An 18,093-nucleotide genomic window follows, 5' to 3' on the forward strand; every position below is an offset into this window, starting at 1 on the left:
GGCGGGGGCAGCTCTTAGTCTGCCATGGGACACAACGGAAACCGGGGCGGGGGGGTCTTTGGAGGAACTGACCCGGAGAAAATGTACACGCTGGCAAAGAGGGGGTTAAGGTTTTTCCCTTGGACTCAATCCTGTTCCGCATAAACTCGTTTTTTAAATGTCCTTGAGTTAATTTATTTTATTGCTAAAGAGGTTGGCTTTATTTTAACAATACACCCGATTGTGGTGCAAAGGGGAAAGTGTGCTTTAGCATGTGATAGACGAGTGGGTCTGGAGATCAGATAGATACATAGATAGATGGGTGTGTATGGACATTAGATAGACGGATATAAAGATAGATAGATGGGTGTGTATGAAGCCAGGTAGACTGACAGACAGGTTGTTTAGATTAGATAGATAGATAGATAGATTAGATTAGATGATGAGGTGTATGGGGATAGATGGGTATGGAGACGGATGGGTGTGTATGGAGATGGATGGGTATGGAGACAGATGGATGGGTATGGAGATGGGTATGGAGACAGATGGGTGTGTATGGAGATGGATGGATGGGTATGGAGATGGGTATGGAGATGGATGGATGGGTATAGAGACGGATGGGTGTGTATGGGAATAGAGACGGATGGATATGGAGATGGGTATGGAGACGGATGGATGGGTGTGTATGGAGATAGATGGGTATGGAGATGGATGGATGGTTATGGAGATGGGTATGGAGATGGATGGGTGTGTATGGAGATAGATGGATGGGTATGGAGATGGATGGATGGATACGGATAGGGATGGATGGGTATGGAGATAGATGGATGGATAGCTATGGAGATGGGTATGGAGATGGATGGGTGTGTATGGAGATGGATGGATGGGTACGGAGATGGATGGATGGGTATGGAGACAGATGGATGAATATAGAGATGGATGGATGGGTATGGAAATTAGATAGCTGGATAAGGGCTGGCAGGTGACAGGTACATAGCAGGCAGAGAGACAGCTTCCCACTCTAGCCCCCGGATCCCCAGTTGAGTCCCAGGGATTGCCAAGCCAGGCCCTGTCTGCCCTTCTGCTGGGTTTCTCTATGATGTTGTTTTTCCAGCTGGGTGCGGGGGGTCTTTCCTGCCCTTCTGCACCTGCCACTGAGCAGCCCTTGCCCAGCCCCTGGTTGCATTGGGCGCCCCGCTGGTGAGCCCCATGGGAATCCAGCGCTGGAAGCCAGGAGACCCCGTTCCCCGCAGCCAGGGTGTGATGGGGCAGCCAGGGGGCAGCTTGGGCCCATGCACAGCAGAGAGCAGTCAGGGGCAGGGCTGAAGGCAAGCTTGTTAATTTCACCCTGGGCTGAACCAGGTGTCTTCTGCAAGGGGCACCTCGCTGCTCTCAGGGCTTAGCCTGGAAGGCTGGCTTGGGGTTCAGGGGGGTCAGTGGACTTGTGAGGCATCAGCCCCCTTCATGCCCATCCCCTTCCAGAGTGGCATCTCCTGCAATCATGCCCTCTCTTTCCAACAGTGCCCCACTGCTGAGACACTCGCTAACCTCCCCGCCACACACACACACACCCCATTTGCTCCAGGAGACAACAGTGCACTTGCAACTCGAAGCAGGGCGTTTAGAATTACCAGGAGGGAAGAGGGCTAAAGTTTCATCTTAATATCCCCAATTGAAAGCCCTGCTTTGTTTCTGAGTTGCTGGGGCAGAAACTGGGGAGGGGGGGGCAGGTGGGGGAGCTCAGAGATAGAGAGAGGGTTTCAAGCACAGATCCAAGAGCTGCCAAGGTGAGCGGGTGGGAGAGGGATAGGAAGGGAGAAAGGGGAAAAGGCTACCCCCACTCAACAGACTGGAGTGGACAGAGGGAGCGGACAGGTTCCTGTGCTGCCCCTTTATCCAGACTGGACATTTTAACTAAATGGGGGGGGGGAGCTTGAGGGAGTGTATGTTCCCTGTATGTAAAATCCTCACTGCAGTTTGTGTTTGACTTTACTCTCTTGAAAATGGATATACACACACAGGACAAACAGGGGATACACACACAGACAAGACACACACTAGCTATGCAGGCACACACAAGATACACACAAACACACACAGACACAGATGACACCACACACACAGAGTATACACCCAAAGGCGGGATACACACAAGATACACACCCACACAGCACATGCAGAGTACACCCAGAAGATACACCCACAATACACAACACACACATGCACAGGAGGTGTCCTAGAGACACACACAGGTGTAGAACAGGTTAGGAATTTTCCAATAAAATGATGTTTTGTTGGAAAAAATGTTGATTTGTCAACAGCAAAACATTTCCCAGGAATAGGTTGCTCTGGACAAATTCCTCATTCTGTTTTTTGGGGGTTTTAAAGGCATGCCATTGGCAAAATGCAACGGTCCATTTTTAAGTTCAAAACCACTTTTGCATTTTGCAATGGTAGTTAGTTCACAGTTCAAAAAATGTAAAGCTGGTTTTTGAAAAAGGCCGACATGGGAAGGAAACGGTTCGAGCTTTTACCCAAAGATCTCCTTTCGCTTGGCCCAACCTCTGTGATTTTTTTCAGATTTTCGGTTCACGGAAATTTGCGATTTTGACTTTCCGTGATGGGAATACCTCCCAAAATCTGGCGAATTCCTGCCTTATGGGTAAGCCCATCTCCCTCCCAGTCCCCCAGGGTACGTCTGCACTGCAGCTGGGAGCAACCCTGGAGAGACAGATGCAAGCGAGCGAGGGACAAGCATTGTGTATGTCGCGGTTCCGGTGGCAGCTCGGGCCCACCTGACCTCCAGGCAGCTACCGTGAATCTGGTTACCCTGGCTGGAGGGCTTGCTGCCAGCTGCAGTGTAGACACACCCAGAGAGGCCACATGAGGTGCCTTTCATTTGGCACAAGACCAAGGACCTGAGCACTGTTGCCTCCGTGCGTTGGGAAATGTCCACCCAGACCTGGCTTGGCCTTTTGGTCTTTCAGGCTGGGTTCTGTGCTGGGGCTGAAGGCACCAAGGTGCCTGGACCTGCTTGGAATCAGGTCCATCAGCCCCTCTCCCAACTCCCAGCCTAGGTCTCAGTTTCACATGGGAGGCAAGTGGCCTGTCAAAGTCCTGGGACTATGCACAGAGAAAAGGCAATCCAGATATAAGATGGGCAACCGCCCACCTCTGTCTGGCTCCTTATCTGCCCCGAGCACCTCAGCACCAACCCCCACACACACTCTCACAAAGTAGGGAAAAATCAGTCTCCTTTTACAGATAGAGAAACTGAGGCAAAGAGCAATGAAGGGATCACAGTGAGTTACAGGGCAGAGCTGGGAAGAGAACGAAAGAACCTTGACTCTCAGCCTCTCCCCTCCCCCAGCTCTACCCCCGCCCCCAGCCTCTACACCCCCCAAGAGCTGGGGATAGAACCCAGGAGTCCTGACGCCCAGCCCCCTGTTCTCAGCTCCAGACCCCACCCCCCCTTCCTACTCTTTGCAATAGAATCCAGTTTTCTGCCTACCTGGGGTCAATGCCAGTTCAGCTGGCCTGGGTCCTCCCCATCCGCCTCTTGGGCAGTGAGCTAAGGGGGGAGGGACACACCTTAGAGTGGAAGGTGCCAATCAGGCTGGAGTCTAGGGGAACAGGTTGGGAAGCGAGGAATGAGACATGGGGCCTTTCCCCTCTCGGGGACACTGGCTCCAATCCGGCCCCACAGCAGAGGGACTGGGTGGCTCAGGGAGATGGGAAATGGGGCATGGGTAGGGCTGCCACCTGTGAGATACAGAACCCCATTTTATCCAGGACAGCTGCGTCCAAAAAGGGACAATCCTGGGAAAACCTGGACAGGAGCTCACCTAACACATGGGGCTTTTCCCCTCTAGGGGGCGCTGGCCCCAATCCCGATCTGGCCCCAGGGACTGGCAGGCTCGGGATGGGAGGAATGGGGGTTCTCCCCTCCACATGGCACCAGCTTCAATCCAGCCTGGCCAGCCGTGACCCAGGCTCACCCTGCCCCAACAGGCTGTCTGGTATCCCCCAGGAGAGGAATTTGCTGGCATCAGGCTGCCTCCATTGCCGGGCCCAGCTCCCCCAATGCCCACCAGCCACCCCCGCCGACATGGGGGGCTGAGGCGGGGGAGGTCTCAGATACAAGCCCCCATTGAGCTACCTCCTTTCCCTGGCACCCAGGCATCACCCTCTCCATTAACTCTACTGCAAGGCCTTGGCACAAAGACGGGCTGCCCCCACCTCCTGGCGGCCCCATTTTCCAACTGCGAGCCCAGCTGTTTGCCACAGCACCAGGCAGTGCCCGTGCCAAGCAATGCGCCCCCTCTGGAGAGGGGCTGGCACGCGGCTGTTGCGCCTCCCTTGTTCTATTGAGCGCCTTGCTGCGGCACCAAGCCTGCCAGGGAGTGGGGCTCAGCTTTAATTCAGGCACCCGGCCCGGTGAGCCGGGGCAGAGTGGGGGGAGCTGCTTCCCCTGCCATCTGTCGCCACTCGGTGCCGAAGGAGACACGCCATGCAGGGACTGGCGCATGAGGACAGCAATTGGAGGGAGCTGTCCTGGCTCAGCCCAGCCAACAGAAGTGGGTAAAGCTTTCGTTGTTGGTGCCCCAGTGCCCACGGTCTGTAGGACCAGGGTCGGGACATTCGGCAATGCCACCCCAACGCTTGCACAAGACAGAGGGCCCTGTGCCACGTGGCGGCAGTCGGGGCAGAGGGCTCCCAGGCAGCATTGCCCAGGGAATAGGAAATAGGTACATCTCGAGGGGCGGGGGGGGAAGGCCAATAAGGTGCACAGAAGGACCCATGCAGCAGGGGGAGATGAACGAGGTGCCACGGAAGGACCCGCACAGCAGGGGGAGATGAACGAGGTGCCACGGAAGGACCTACGCAGCAGGGGGAGATGAACGAGGTGCCACGGAAGGACCCGCACAGCAGGGGGAGATGAACGAGGTGCCACGGAAGGACCCGCACAGCAAGGGGAGATGAACGAGGTGCCACGGAAGGACCCGCGCAGGAGGGGGAGATGAACGAGGTGCCACGGAAGGACCCGCACAGCAGGGGGAGATGAACGAGGTGCCACGGAAGGACCCGCGCAGCAAGGGGAGATGAACGAGGTGCCACGGAAGGACCCGCGCAGCAAGGGGAGATGAACGAGGTGCCATGGAAGGACCCGCACAGCAAGGGGAGATGAACGAGGTGCTACGGAAGGACCTGTGCAGCAGGGGGAGATGAACAAGGTGCCACGGAAGGACCCGCACAGCAAGGGGAGATGAACGAGGTGCCACGGAAGGACCCGCACAGCAAGGGGAGATGAACGAGGTGCCACGGAAGGACCCGCACAGCAGGGGGAGATGAACGAGGTGCCACGGAAGGATCCACGTAGCAGGGGGAGATGAACGAGGTGCCATGGTAGGACCCGCGCAGCAAGGGGAGCTGAATGAGGTGCCACGGAAGGACCCGCACAGCAAGGGGAGATGAACAAGGTGCCATGGGAGGACCCACGCAGGAGGGGGAGATGAACAAGGTGCCACGGAAGGTCCCACACAGTGGGGGGATCAGGAATTTCCCCAATCTTGATACGATCCCAAGGCAGCCCCCTTCCCCAGGTGTCTGCGGGGACACTAATGACTCTTGGATCAACTCAGTCGCAATTATCCAGCCATTGCGAGGAACCTGTGATTACCAGCATGCCACGGCGCAAGGGAGGCACTGTGCCAGGTACCTCCAGTGGAGTGAGCGATGGAAAGATCCCTGAGCCAGAGCCATCCCAGCATCCACACCCCCAGCCATCCCAATCCCACCCAGGGGGCTGCAGGGCTGCTCCCTACCCCCATCCCATGTGGATCTGAGCCTGCTGGGGGGAGGGGGCACTGATCTCAGGTTTAAGGCAAACCACCCAGACCCCAAAATTTGGGGTAACTCCCCAGGCCCCTCCAAGCCACAAGGGAGCCCAACCAGTAGAACAAAGCAGGGTGCAGGGCCTATGAGAGCCCCTCTGGGGCAGGCTCCAGGGGGTGCACTTCCCCCACAATCCCCCTCATGCATTGCAGCCCCAACTCAGCCACCAACCCAGCTGCAGACCCCCAAGTGCCAGTGCTCTGAGTTCAAGGGGTCTCAGTCTTACCACTCAAAGGCTCCCTGCGCTTCCCCACTGGTGGAGAGGCCAAGGAAAGAATGAACCCTAGACAGTGACCCCTCCCGACCCCTCGGGAGTGGCTGTGTGTGCCCCGCACCATGCCAAGCTGGTATCTCAGGTCTGCCGCTGCATTAACACCAGGCATAAATCAAACCCAAAGTGACAGTGGTTCCAGGCCGGGGCTCGGCCTCAAGTCAGGACTCCTGGCCCTGGAATGGGAGTGGGGCCGAGGGTTTAGAGGTTCTGGTCCCAGCTCTGGGAGGGGAGTGAGGTCTATGAAACACACCATCTCTTAGTCCAGCCCTTACTACCATCTGTCCCCACCCACAACTGCCAACAAAGGGGCCAGGAACAACCCTTCCCTCCCCCACCCCCGAGGATAGAATGTGCTGGGGAGTAATCATCATCCCTTTGCACCAGTCGATCTCAAAGCACCTTACAAAGGAGGTTAGGAGCATGATCCCCATTGTACAGACAGGGAAACTGAGGCACAGAAAGGGGAAACGACTGGCCCAAGGTCACCCAGCAGGCCAATGGCAGAGCCAGGAAGAGAACCCAAATGTCCTGAGTCCCAGTCCAGCGCTCTAGCACCCGGGGAAATGGGGAGCTCAGGGCTCGGATAGCAGTGGGGCTCTGAGTCAGGATTGAGGGGCACCGGCAGACCACTGTAAGAAGCTTTCCCGATGCCCGTCTACACTAGCCAAGCCTGTCTCTCCCCCCAGCTGAGTCTGGTTTCAGGGACCTCAACGACACCCCCCCCCCACGCACTCAAAACGGCTTCAACTTTCCACAGGCTGCTCCCTCTGCTCCTCCTGTGTGCGGAGGGGGGGGGCATCCTCAGCTCTCACAGCTGTGCCCCTGCCCAGCTCCTCCTAACTGGGCTGATGCCCAAAGAATGCCCAGCCATGCCAGGAGCTGCCGCCGGCTGGGGGATGGGGGGCAGCTGGAGGCCCGGGAAGGGGCGGGTTTTACAACACGCCACGGAAGGCGGCAGGGTCTCTCCGGCCCACCCCTCTCACCCACCCTCAGTCTCCAAGTGGCATGACTGCCAAAGGGGGAGGCCACTGGGTAACCCTCTCCCTTGCCCGACTTGTGTGAGCTGAGAGCACCCCCATTCCAGGCCTGCCCCGCCCACCTCCTCACCTTTGGGGGGGAAAGAGAGACCATCTGTGCCCCTCCCCCCCAATCCCTCTTCACTGCCAAACCTCTGATACCAGTGTCTGTTTCATTGTGCCCAGACCTGCCAGCTCCGTGCCATGCTCCTGGCGCCTCCCCTCCCCGCCCCCCACCCCCAGCACTTTGTGCAGTGGGGGAGGTGGCTCTTTATTTTAAAGCTCTTCATCTGGGGGGTGAATTGGAGATTCCCAGTAAAGCAGCCATGGCAAAAGCCATGTGGATGCGGGATTCTGAGAAAGCAAATCACCCATGCAGAGCTCAGCCGGTGCCCCTCAACCCCGACCGGCCGCCCCCTGCTAGCCCAGCCCTGGGCCTTTGCTGAACAGAAACTGTCACTACCCAGACAATGAAAACACCCAAGCTTTCCTCTCTGAAAGGAGCAGCAATTAACCGTTAGTCAGCACCCAGCATGGCCGGAGCAGACCTGACTAACTCCGTATTAATTATGAATCACATGTATTACAGCAGGGTAGTCCCATGGTGGGGTTCCCTGGGGTGGGGGGCAGGGCCCAGGATGGGGAGCGGGGTTCTCTCCTTACCCCAAAGCATCAGGGCTGGCCAGGGCTCTGAGGTGGCACCTGGCAGTCCCTCTCTCAGGTGCTGGCTGGGTGGTTCTTGCCCCCATGCTCAGGGTCTAACTGATCCCCCTATGCAGGGCAAGGGAGGAATTTCCCCCCCAGGTCAGATTGGCAGGGACCTAGGTGTGTGGGGGGGTTAACCTCCCTCTGCAGCGTGGGGGGCAGGTCGCTTGCCAGAGTTCGCTGGGTATTTCCCCCTTCAATCCCTGGGCCCCTCCTGTCCTTTTCCTGGGGCTCTACACGCATAGGGGAGCCCTTGGACCCAGGCACCACGCAGACCCCCTAGGGCTCCTTCCAGAGGCCTCAAGGTGCTTCACAAATGAAGGTGAGGAGCCTTGTCCATTATCCCCAGGTCATACCTGGGAAACTGAGGCACAGAGCGGCACCGGGCCCTGCCCGAGGCCACTCGGCAGGTCAGTGGTGGAACCGGGGTTCGAACCCGCGTCTCTTGCCTCCCCTTCCAGCGCCCCACCCGCGGGCGCGCTCTGCAGCTTGCCAGCACTCCCGCACGATGGTGCTAGGAGCGAGCGAAGCACGTGGACAGACAGACGGACGGACAGGTGGGCACGGGGTTATATAGAGAGCCGGACCGTCACCTTTGCGGAGTGATGTGCACATGGGAAACGCCGCCTAACTGGCGAAAAGCCTGTCAAGTCTTAAGAAGCCTGGGGATGAGAATTCATTTGGGTCCAAAGTTAAATTCACGGGCAACCAATCGACCGATAAAGGAGCCAAAAGCCCTGCACCGTTCTCCCAGCTGTCCCTCGTTCACCCACGCACTCAGTGCTGCCCACTCTCCACCCTGATTTGTCTTAAAGCCCCAGCTCCGGGAGTCGTGAGATTACAGGCGCCAGTCGTTTTTCAAAGTCCGTTTCCAGCCCCTGGGGCTGCAAGAGAGCCCCCTTCCCACCCCCTCTGAACGGCGCCACGCCCAAAAAGCCAAGCACTGATTCTTTTAAAGCCGAGCTCGTGATCTTTAAGTTGGTCTCGCGATTTCAGGGGTGGCATGATCAGGCACACTCGGGACCGGCCCCGCTGCCCCCCTGTCACTTCCCCGCGCGCTGTTACACTCTATCGGGGGCATTTGTCTCCGTAACTTCAGGGACGCCCCCGTGGCCTTCAGACTAGATGTTCGTACAGCGCCGCGCCCAACAGGGTCCCGGTCCGTGGCCGGGGTTCCTCGCTGCGGCCGTCCGGCGCCTAAGGAATAGATACTAAACCCAGCGGGGCAAATGGTGGGCTATTTGCTTCGTTGCCAGTCCTGGCAAATGAGGTTTTGAACATGGGTTGGGGTCAAACCCGACACACCATTTCTCAGCATTTTCGGAGAATCCCAAAATTGAAAAAAAAAAAAAATTACATTTCGATTTTAACAGAGAAGAAGTTTTGGTTGCAAAATTTTGCCCAGCCCTGAACGGCCTCCGGTCTCCGCCGACCTCCGGATCAACGACCCGGCAAGTGAGACCAGCGACCCCTTGGAGGAGCTGGGCCGAAGCGACTGACTTGAGGTCGCCCAGCAGACCGGCGCCAGAGCTGGGAATAGGACCCAGGTGTCCGGGATCCCAGTGCTCTTATCCACCAAGCCGGACAGCCTGGGAGCTAAAGCTTCAGGGCTTAACCTGATCTCTTAGGAGAGACCAAGCTCATCTGCCCCCACGAAGCTCTTACGCCACATCTGCGACTGCGGGGCTCTGAAATGGAGAATATTATTTACTTGGACGGGACAAACGAGTGAATCCCCCCCCCCAGTTACAACGGAATATTGTTCGTTTCTCTCTCGCCGATATTTTGATCATGACGAGTCATTAACGGAGCTGGCTGGACAATATTTCCACACGGGCACCCCCCACTTCATGAAAAAATTCCACATTTTCCGGTGGGGGGAATCAAGCCTGTTGGGGGGGTCGGTTGCTGGGGGAGCAGAAGGGGGGGGGGATGGCTTTTTTTTTTTTTTTTGGCCCCATCAAAACTTCAGAAACTGACCAGAATGAAGCTGTGGGCCGGGGTGGGTCCAGGACATCAGAGAGAGGAGGCGGGGGAGGCCCCAGCTTTGACGGGACCCTCTTCTGCGCCTGGGGGGGAGTGGGGAGAGGAGCTGCCCAGCGGCCCGGGGCTCCAGCGGCTCAGTGGCCAGCGCCAGGCGGTGTCTCGAAGGGGAAGGACGTTTGGGGTGGAAAATGTCGCCGAGACGGGCTCTCGGCAGCCGCTCTCCAGCCGGGAACAGGCCGGTCCGGGTCGGAAATCTACCAGCCCCGGCCGGCACCGGGGCCTTCCCGGCGAGCCCTTCCCGCTCCGGATTCCCGCCGCAGCGGGAAGGAAACGCTGCCGGGGTCTCCGCGCACGGGATTTGTTCCACAGACTGGGGGGGGGACAGTCCCGGGCCGGGCCAGGTCACATATTCGAGCCAACCCTTCCTCCGACAATATAGCACTTGGCTCGGGCTCCTTATTGTTGTTGGGAGCGGGAAAATATTAAATCTGAAACCAGGCTCGTCCAACATATGGAACAGATTGAAGGCCCCTCCACTTTGTTCCTCCCCCCCCCCTTAATAAGAAAATATCTTTACTAGCAAGGGGGTGACGGGGGAGCCCCGGGGACTGGGGAGGGACATCGCTCGACTCGGAGCCGGCTCCGCTTTCGAACAGAGACTGTGCCGGGCTCAACTGAGTATGGGAATGTGGGGGTGGCGGGGGGGGGTCGAGTGATCGTGTGCAGCTGCAGCACTGAGCGGGGGGGGGAGCAGAGGGGCTGTGAGGGTGCAGGGTGGGGGGAACTGGGGCGCAGAGAGGACGGGGGAGCAGAGGGGCTGTGACGGTGCAGGGTGCGGGGGACTGGGGCGCAGAGAGGATGGGGGAGCAGAGGGGCTGTGAGGGTGCAGGGTGGGGGGGACTGGGGCGCAGAGAGGATGGGGGAGCAGAGGCGCTGTGAGGCTGCAGGGTGGGGGGGACTGGGGCGCAGAGAGGACGGGGGAGCAGAGGCGCTGTGAGGGTGCAGGGTGGGGGGGACTGGGGCGCAGAGAGGATGGGGGAGCAGAGGCGCTGTGAGGGTGCAGGGTGGGGGGGACTGGGGCGCAGAGAGGACGGGGGAGCAGAGGCGCTGTGAGGCTGCAGGGTGGGGGGGACTGGGGCGCAGAGAGGATGGGGGAGCAGAGGCGCTGTGAGGGTGCAGGGTGGGGGGGACTGGGGCGCAGAGAGGACGGGGGAGCAGAGGCGCTGTGAGGGTGCAGGGTGGGGGGGACTGGGGCGCAGAGAGGATGGGGGAGCAGAGGCGCTGTGAGGGTGCAGGGTGCGGGGGACTGGGGCGCAGAGAGGATGGGGGAGCAGAGGGGCTGTGAGGGTGCAGGGTGGGGGGGACTGGGGCGCAGAGAGGACGGGGGAGCAGAGGCGCTGTGAGGGTGCAGGGTGGGGGGGACTGGGGCGCAGAGAGGATGGGGGAGCAGAGGCGCTGTGAGGCTGCAGGGTGGGGGGGACTGGGGCGCAGAGAGGATGGGGGAGCAGAGGGGCTGTGAGGGTGCAGGGTGGGGGGGAACTGGGGCGCAGAGAGGATGGGGGAGCAGAGGGGCTGTGAGGGTGCAGGGTGGGGGGGACTGGGGCGCAGAGAGGACGGGGGAGCAGAGGCGCTGTGAGGGTGCAGGGTGGGGGGGAACTGGGGCGCAGAGAGGATGGGGGAGCAGAGGCGCTGTGAGGGTGCAGGGTGGGGGGGACTGGGGCGCAGAGAGGATGGGGGAGCAGAGGGGCTGTGAGGCTGCAGGGTGGGGGGGACTGGGGCGCAGAGAGGACGGGGGAGCAGGGAGGATGGGGGAGCAGAGGGGCTGTGAGGCTGCAGGGTGGGGGGGACTGGGGCGCAGAGAGGATGGGGGAGCAGAGGGGCTGTGAGGGTGCAGGGTGCGGGGGACTGGGGCGCAGAGAGGACGGGGGAGCAGAGGCGCTGTGAGGGTGCAGGGTGGGGGGGACTGGGGCGCAGAGAGGATGGGGGAGCAGAGGCGCTGTGAGGGTGCAGGGTGGGGGGGACTGGGGCGCAGAGAGGACGGGGGAGCAGAGGGGCTGTGAGGGTGCAGGGTGGGGGGGACTGGGGCGCAGAGAGGATGGGGTAGCAGAGGCGCTGTGAGGGTGCAGGGTGGGGGGGAACTGGGGCGCAGAGAGGACGGGGGAGCAGAGGGGCTGTGAGGGTGCAGGGTGGGGGGGACTGGGGCGCAGAGAGGATGGGGGAGCAGAGGCGCTGTGAGGGTGCAGGGTGGGGGGGACTGGGGCGCAGAGAGGATGGGGGAGCAGAGGCGCTGTGAGGGTGCAGGGTGGGGGGGACTGGGGCGCAGAGAGGATGGGGGAGCAGAGGCGCTGTGAGGGTGCAGGGTGGGGGGGACTGGGGCGCAGAGAGGATGGGGGAGCAGAGGGGCTGTGAGGCTGCAGGGTGGGGGGGACTGGGGCGCAGAGAGGACGGGGGAGCAGGGAGGACTGTGATGCGGCACAAACAGGGGACTGTGTATGGGAAAGCAAAGCGATCCCCACAGATCAGACCCCCACCCCCCAGCTTCCCCGCCCCCCAGCACCAAAACTATCACCAGTTGCACCACTTTCACTAACCGCCGCTTTTACACTGCAGTTCCTCATTCCGATCCAAGAGTGGGAAACCCCTGGCCGGGCGACCAGGAACAAGCCCGTTCCGGGCCCCAATCCCGCCAGGCGCCCCTGGGGCACGTCAGGCTGGGAAGCAGGGGATCCCCATCAGGTGGCCGAGATGTGAAAACTGCAGCGGGTGGCGGGGCTGTTAATGGAGGGGGCAGAATCTCTGAACTGAGGGGGAAGGGTATTTGTATTGAGCTGGCCGTTTCTATTCACACCGCAAAGGAGAGCCCCACACTTTGAACCCCTCTCTGCCAGAGGTAGCAGTAGATCCACCAGTTTGACCAGCAGCGAGCAATCGACGTCGGCCTGTTCCCCCTGTCCTGAGCCCAGGAACCAAAGCGCCTCCCAGAAGGGCAGCAAGAGATGGAGAACCCGCCCCTTTCCTGGGTAATTCCCCCAGTTTACAAGTGGGGAAACTGAGGCATCTGAACGCCGGTCTCACGCCCACGGCGGCATCCTCACAGCTACACCATCTTTCCTCCCTTGGGGAGATGGGCACAGCCCGTCCCCAACTAGCCAAAGCTGCAGATCAGTAACTCATGGCTCGGTCCCGCCGAAACACTGCGAGCCAAGCCCCGGCACCTGCAGTAACTGAGTCCCTCTGAGGCAACTTTCTCACCAGTCTCTGCCCAACCAGCCCTGCCCAGGCCTGAAATACAGGGGACAAATCTGCCAACCTGGTGTAATGAACACAATAAATCAAGGAGTCCGTCTGCCCCCGGGGGATCCCCTCTACACAGAAGACAGCCAACCCTTCGCAGACACCTTCCCTCTGCCCGGCTCAAAAGCTCTTCCCTGGGTTTAACTAACCCCTCCACCACACCCCTCCTCGGCCATGCAGCGTCCTCGTCCTCTTTAGACATGGGGACGCTGAGGAACGGGGAGCCGGCGGACCTGTCAGGCCCTCGGAGGTCACACAGCGCGGCAGCAATGGGGCGGGAAGCAGACCCCAGCCCCCTTGCACCCCCGCTCTAACACACGAGACCCCACTCCCCTCCAGATCTTACAGACTGGGCGTGGGATCAGGGAACACCCACCCCGCAGCCAGAGAGCCAGCGACGTGGGCACTCCAAGCCTAGCGTGCCAATTAGCCCCTAGACCTGTCTTATGGCCCGGACTTGAAATTCCCTGTCATCATAAGTGACATCAAAGGCTCCCACTCAATCTGACGTCCTCACCATGCTAATTCAGGGGCTGCTGCCGCGGGCCCTGAGGGCATGCACCCTGGGACAGATGCAAAATGTCTCTCTCCCCATGATTAAGCTCCTTGGGAAGCCCTTATTTCCCATGGGGATCCAGGCATTTAGCACAGCTCTAAACCCTACCTGCAGGAGGAGCTGGCTGACACAAGGGTTTCTTGGTTCACTCCCAGTTCTGAAAACGCGGAGGGAGGAATTCATTTGGGGCTGAACCGAAAATGACATTTGCCCCCCAAAAATCTAAAAATTTGGGGAGGGAGAAAAAACTCATTTTAGGTCCAACGAAATGGTTTGGTCAACTCGAAATTAAGCATTTCGCTTCAATTTTGAGCCTCTTTGAACTTTTAAAAAAATCAAAGGAGGCCATTTTGAAACAAAAATTTGTTTTAAATCAAAAATCTGAAGCATTTAGGTGTGTGGGGGGGATTTTTGTTTTAATTTTTTTTCCCCAATGGAAATAGTGCCGCAAAACCAACACAAATTAGCAAAATGTTGGAGGGTCGTCAAATCTGTATTTTTCACCCCCAGAAAGTTTAGATCCAATAATTTTGCCCAGCTTTTCACCTCCTAATAAGCTCACCCAGCTTCTTCTTCTTATAGTAGGATCAGACCCTCAGCTGCAAAGACACTGAGTAAAAGACGGTCCCTACCCAGCTCACACTCAATGCCTGTGAGGGGAAACTGAGACTCAAAGTGGTTTGCCCAAGGTTGCCCACAGAGGTGGGCACAGAATCCTGGTGTTCTGACACCCAGAGCAGGGCCCATGTGTAAGATCACACAATCTCTCTGGCTTGCTGCCTCTCCCCCATTTTATCAGTGACCCCGCCAGCCACTCCGTTTGTTCGTCATTCATAGGACCAGGCCTTGGTTGTAAACAAATGTAACAGTAAACTCCTCGGGGCAGGGACTGTCTCTCACTGTGTGTCCGTACAGTGCTTGCCTGGCACAATGGAGGCCCTGATCTAATACTAACAATCATTATTAAATGGGCACTGAGAAATGGCATAGGCCCCAAATGAAATTTAACTTTTAAAAGTTAAATTAAAAAAAATCACTAAGACTTTGTTTTTCTTAATCACAACTGTTCTTTAGCCCCTTTGAACATATTGTAACATTCACTGGGGGTGAAATTCACCCATCTTAGGGTCCCAGTACTCCATAAGCCCTCAAACCAGTTCTTTTATTGGGAGTTAGTTGGGGGACAGACCATAAGCTGGGGGTCAATTTTACTCTTTGGCATCAGAGAGTGAAAACAATTCAGAGACAGAAAGAGTGAAAATGACCAGACGCTGCCCCCTACAGAGAATAAACACCGCATAAATCTGGAGGCAGACCCTGCCCTAAAAAACGGGGAGCTGGGCTTTAAAATCATGAAATGTTTTAAAGAAAATAACAATTTGCCTTTGGGGTCACGCTTTCAAGATTTTCTGCACAATCAATAGGGCTAGAAATGGGTATTTTTCCCCTCTCATTTTATTTAAATTTCACTTTTGTAAACGAAAGCCAAGATTCCACCGAAATTCCAAGATGCCAGGAGATGGGGCTTCCAGGAAAGGATTTTAAGCGAGAGATTTTTTTTCCAACCAAAGTGCCAGAGTCGGCAATACTGGTCAATGGGGAAGAAGAATAAAATAACAACAACAATCCCTAGCTCTTCTATCGCAGTTTTCATTAGCAGATCTCACACTGCTGTACAAACAAGGGCAGCATCATTCTCCCCATTTTGCAGATGGGGAAACTGAGGCACCCAGCAGGCCAGTGGCAGCGCCAGGAACAGAAGTCAGCTCTCTCAACTCCCTTTATAACACCCATTGTATCACGCTGCTGCTTATAAAACACATACTAGGATAATGAGAGCACGAAGAGCTGGATGGAGAGAAAGGGAGTGAGAGGGATCGAATGAACCCAGCTCAGGTCTCCTGAGAGTGACTAAATTAGTTTTGTTTTGGTTTTTTTAGTTTTGGTTTCAACCACTTTAAGAAATGTTACTTCGTAACATGGGAGAAAAAAGTTAAATGTGAGTTTTCACTGGGGTAACATATTGTAGTTTTGCCTCCTAAAAAGTAGCTGCAAACCCCCCCCCCAAAAAAAACCCATCCCACCCACAAGCTCAGAGAAATGGTATCTAGTTCATGGATGGTTACAGCCAGAACGGACAGGACTCTCTGCTCCTCTGTCCCCCGCACCTGCCTAGCGCGGGCCACAGGATCCCGCACACCAATTGCTGTAGCAAGGCCATAAATCCTGGCGTTATTAGAGCCTGTCCTTCAGGAAACCGTCTCCTCCCGATTGAAAGCGATGGAGAATCCAGCGCGCAACTAGCCACTCGCTCCAATGGTTGATTCCTCTCCCTGTTAAGAATCCGCCCCCCATTCCCGGTCTGAACGGGTCTCGGTTCAACTTCCAGCCGCTGCCTCTGGCTGAGCCTTTGTCTGCAGGACTGAAGAGCTTCGGAGGCGGTATCTAGTTCGGGGGGGCCCTCTGGACGCGCTGTGAGGAGGCCCCTCGTGGCTTTACATTTACACGGGAGCAGGGTGAATCACGGGGCGGCAGGTTCGTTGGCAACGTCGGGGTGGGGGAAAGAGTTTCGGGGCAGACCGCAAATGAACATTTCCAAAAACGCCCAGCCAATCGAGAAGCGCAGGGGCAAAATAAAAATCTAATTTCAGGTCAAACAAAGCATTTTGTGTCGCCACCATCAAGAGGGTTCATTTCCATTTCAGCCTCTTTGAAACAATTTCGACTTGTATTTTTTAATAAAATGCCAGGCACTTTCGAAAGGAAACGCCCTTTCAAGATGAAAACACTGAAATGTTTTCATTTTTTCTGACCCCTCCCCCCCATCAAACAATTCGGCAACAGCGCTGCAAATTAGACACATCTTCGACAACCACTGAAAGGCAGCCACCTCTGGGGAGAAACAAAAGCAGGTGTTCTGCACCATTTCCCGGGGCAACCCGAAATGTGGCTTCTCCAGAGGAAATCCTGGAGATACTGTATTATTAGAGGCTAAGTCCCCATCCCACCTTTTGCCTGGCAAGGGGCAGGACTGGATCGAGAAAACTTCAGACCAGCCAGAAAAGGGGAAATAACTTGGCAAATTGTGAATGAGGAGGGGGGATGCCAGCCCCGATGTTGCAGGGTGCCTTGGCTGTTCAAACGCTGGCCCGTACAAGTGACGGCGATGAGCCTGGTATAAAAACCAGACCAGACCAGAGGCTCATCAAAGGCCTAAGGTCGGGGGGCGCAGGAAGGCGACTGGGCTGGCTTTTTGGGGAAGGAACGCTCGGGGTGTGCCGGAGCGGCGCGGACACACACAGGCCTGTGCCCCTGTCAGCGCCGAAAGCCACGAAGCAGCCATACGGACGCTTGGCCATCGTTTTAAAACCTGAGACCGGGAGCCAAATAATTTCGCAACAGGCAGAAGGGAACGGGCCGCCGACGATTGCAGCCCGGCACTCACAATGGAAGCCTCCGCTGCCAGACGCTGAGATCCGAAATCCCAGCATTCTCCATCGACAGACAGATTCCCCCCGCCACCCTGGCCTCGATTTTAAAATCCCCTTGGGCCCTGGCTGGGTGTGAAAGGTGGGCCAAAGCCAAAGCCACCTTCTGCAACCGGCTCCTGCCTTTCTAACGAGGGGAGCATGAGGCCCTATGTTGAACTGTCCCCGAATTTGGGGTGACAAATCTTCCCACCTGCGCTTCACAACTTGAGCCCCACCTCTGGAATGTTTGAGGCCAAAAAAACATTCAAAGCAAGACAACCTAAACCCAGCTGCAGGCTGCAATCCCTTATTTGCCCTACAATAAGTCCTAGAGAGACTTTTCAGCAGTAGATTTCACAATGCCTCACTCTCTTTACTGTATTTATCCTCCAGCCTCCTTGGAGGGCGGGGCAGGACTATTATCCCCATGTTACAGATGGGGGAAACTGAGGCACAACGCAGTTAAGCAACTCGCCAAGGTCACACAGGAAGCCGACAGCAGAGCAGGGATTTGAACCCGCATCTCACAAGTCCTAAGCGAGAGCCCTAGTCCCAGACCACCTTCCTCTGCTTTCAGCCCCCTTGCACATGATTAGCCATTCAAGCCAATATTCTGCACCGGAGGGGCGCCCGCTTGAGTAAATGTACGTGCATGAGTAAGTACTTCCAGGCTCAAGACCCAAACTGGACCTGCTTCTCAGAAGGTTTTGAGCACCCCCAAACCTCACAGAAATCTGTGGAACTGCTGAGCGTCCAGCTTCTTTGGGAAAGGGAAAAATCAGACAGGTTTTGTTTCAGACCTTAAATATGGATTTTAAGAATGTAAATGTGGTTCTCCTCAAGCTGAGATCTTTCAGCTTTGATACAGGGGTGACCTCCTGGCCGTTCTGGTCATCTAGCCTGACACGGCTTTCGTAA

The 18,093-nt window shown here is 57.1% G+C and overlaps 1 protein-coding gene across 1 annotated transcript in view; it reads right to left on the reverse strand.

Annotated features, from left to right (window-relative positions):
* NFIX (nuclear factor I X) overlaps window positions 1-18,093 on the reverse strand; it is a 144,304-nt gene that overhangs the window by 120,634 nt on the left and 5,577 nt on the right. The window lies entirely within an intron of this gene.

The sequence above is a fragment of the Lepidochelys olivacea genome, assembly GCF_965140295.1.
Source record: "Lepidochelys olivacea isolate rLepOli2 genome assembly, chromosome: 20".
Lineage (NCBI taxonomy): Eukaryota > Metazoa > Chordata > Testudines > Cheloniidae > Lepidochelys > Lepidochelys olivacea.